The sequence below is a fragment of the Mandrillus leucophaeus genome, unplaced genomic scaffold, assembly GCF_000951045.1.
Source record: "Mandrillus leucophaeus isolate KB7577 unplaced genomic scaffold, Mleu.le_1.0 Scaffold751, whole genome shotgun sequence".
NCBI classification, from domain to species: domain Eukaryota; kingdom Metazoa; phylum Chordata; class Mammalia; order Primates; family Cercopithecidae; genus Mandrillus; species Mandrillus leucophaeus.
In genome coordinates this window covers 304020-306890 of record NW_012108153.1, presented here as the reverse complement: position 1 = coordinate 306890, position 2871 = coordinate 304020, and positions in this window count along the sequence as shown.

The window sequence follows — 2871 nt, the reverse complement described above, 5'->3', positions numbered from 1 at the left end:
CCGAGGTGGGCGGATCACGAGGTAAGGAGATCAAGACCATCCTGGCTAATACGGTGAAACCCTGTCTCTACTAAAAATACAAAAAATTGGCTGCTGTGGTGGTGGGTGCCTGTAGTCCCAGCTCCTCAGGAGGCTGAGGCAGGAGAATGGCGTGAACCTGGGAGCTTGCAGTGAACTGAGACCGTACCACTATGCTCCAGCCTGGGCGACAGAGCAAGACTTCGTCTCAAAAAAAAAAAAAAAAAAAAATTAGCCAGGCACGGTGGCATGTGCCTGTAGTCTCAGCTATGCCGGAGGCTGAGACAGGAGGATCACTTGAGCCCAGGTGAAGGCTGCAGTGAGCCATGACTTTGCCACTGCACTCCAGCTTGGGAGACAGAGTGAGACCCTCTCTCAAAAACCAAACCAAACCAAACCAAAAAATTCCTTCTCAGCACTAGCCCAGCCTCCTGTGCGTGTTTTTTTTTTGTTGTTGTTGTTTTGTTTTTTTGTTTTTTTTTGAGACCAAGTCTTGCTCTGTTTGCCCAGGTTGGAGTACAGTGGTGCAATCTCAGCTCACTGCAACCTCTGCCTCGAGGGATCAAGCGAGTCCTCCTGCCTCAGCCTCCTGAGTAGCTGGGATTACAGGCGCGCACCACCACACTTGGCTAATTTTTTGTATTTTTATTATGTTGGCCAGGCTGGCCTCGAACTCCTGACCTCAGGTGATCCACCTGCCTCAGCCTCCCAAAGTGCTGGGATTCCAGGCGTGAGCCACCGCGCCTGGCCAAGAACCTGTCCTTTGCTGTTGAATAGACCCAGGTTCAAATCCCACACCCTTGGAAACAATACCTGCATCTTTAGTCCAGTGTCCTTAGGGAAGCTGCTATACTTCTCCAGCCTCCATTTCCCTCCTAGCCTGCCCCACACTGAGATGATGTGATGATGGCTGGTAATATCGATGATCTGCATCCCCCAAACCAGCATAGGTGCTCTGTGAGTGTTCATTCTTTCTTTCTTTCCTTCTTTCCTTCCTTCTTCCTTTCCTTTCCTCTCCTCTCCTCTCCTCTCCTCTCCTCCCCTCCCCTCCCCTCCCCTCTTCCTTCCTTCCTCTTTCTTTCTTTCTCTCTCTCTCTCTCTTTCTTTCTTTCAGATGGAGTTTCAGACACGATCTGGGCTCGCCGCAACCTCTGCCTCCCTAGCGATTTGTTCTGCTTCAGCCTCCTGAGTCGCTGGGATTACAGGCGTGCACCACCACGCCAGGCTAATTTTTGTATTTTTAGTAGAGACAGGGTTTCACCGTGTTGGTCAGGCTGGTCTCAAACTCCCGACCTTAGATGATCTGCCCGCCTCGGCCTCCCAAAGCGCTGGGATTACAGGTGTGAACCACCACGCCCGGCCGTGTTAATTCTTTCAAACACCCTTCAGCCTGGGTCTATCCTCATAACCACTCAGGCTTGGAGAGGGGCACCAGCCTCCCATCCCACCTTGTTCCCCCAAAGCAGTTCATCCTCTCATCAACCCTGGGAAGTGGAGCTGCCTCTCCTGTTTACAGATGAGATGGAGACTCACAGCAGCAGCTGTTTGCCCGATCAGGATCAGAACCCAGATCTACCCCCATGTCAAAGGCTGGGCTTATTTAATGCCCATGGGCATCCCTCAACAATCCCCACCTCTAGCTGTCAGCGTGTCCAGAATCTGACCATGCACCTCCACCTCCCCCCTGACCCCGCTCAAGAACATTCCGTGGCTCCCCAGTACCCCCAGGAGAGACTGGCTCCACTTCTGCCTTACAGTGGCCCATGTGGACACTTCTGCTTGAGCCCTGCCTGTATCCCTGGAATCCACTGGCAAACACAGTCCACTTTAAAGACTTCAATCCTGGCCAGGCGCGGTGGCTCACGCCTGTAATCCCAGCACTTTGGGAGGCCGAGGCGGGCGGATCACGAGGTCAGGAGATCGAGACCATCCTGGCTAACACGGTGAAACCCCATCTCTACTGAAAATACAAAAAATTAGCCGGGCCCAGTGGCAGGCAGGGCGCCTGTAGTCCCAGCTACTTAGGAGGCTGAGGCAGGAGAATGGCATGAACCCGGGAGGCGGAGCTTGCAGTGAGCCAAGATTGCGCCACTGCACTCCAGCCTGGGCGACAGAGCAAGACTCCATCTCAAAAAAAAAAAAAAGACTTCAATCCCGGACTGGGAGCTGTGCTTCATGCCTGTAATCCCAGCAGTTAGGAAGGTCGCTTGAGCTCAGGAGTTCAAGACCAGCCTGAGCCACATGGTGAAACCCCATCTCTACCAAAACTACAAAAAATTAGCTGGGCTTGGTGGTGTGTGCCTGTAGTCCCAGCTACTCAGGAGACTGAGGTGGGAGGATCGCTTGAGCCCTGGAGGCAGAGGTAGCAGCGAGCCATTGTCTCACCACGGCATTCCATCCAGCAACATAGTAAGACCCCATCTCAATAAAACAAAAATACTTCATTCCCAGCTTCATTTGCCCTGGGTGGGGGCGGGGGTTGCTCTCAATCTGGGTTTCTTTCTTTACCTTTGTCCCTTGTTCATTTGACAGAGAAAAGACTCAGCCCCAGTCTCTGCCTCCAGCAGTTCCTGGCCTGGGGATGGGGGGCTTTCGGGAGAAGAGATATCTTATCTGACCATGAGTTCACCAAATGGGATAGTTCCAAGTTGCCATCACTCCTATCTGTCAGACTACTCCTTTGCAGAGATGTACTGAATAGAGACAGAGTGAGCCTGAGAAAGCCACGATGTTTAAGGCACCAGATAAATTCAGTGGGGCTAAAAGGAGAGCAACCAGGGCAGGCTTCCTGGAAGAGGAGTTTTTTGGAGAGCATGTGCCTCAGTCTCCTCCATGGGGCCTAAAGAGAGTGTC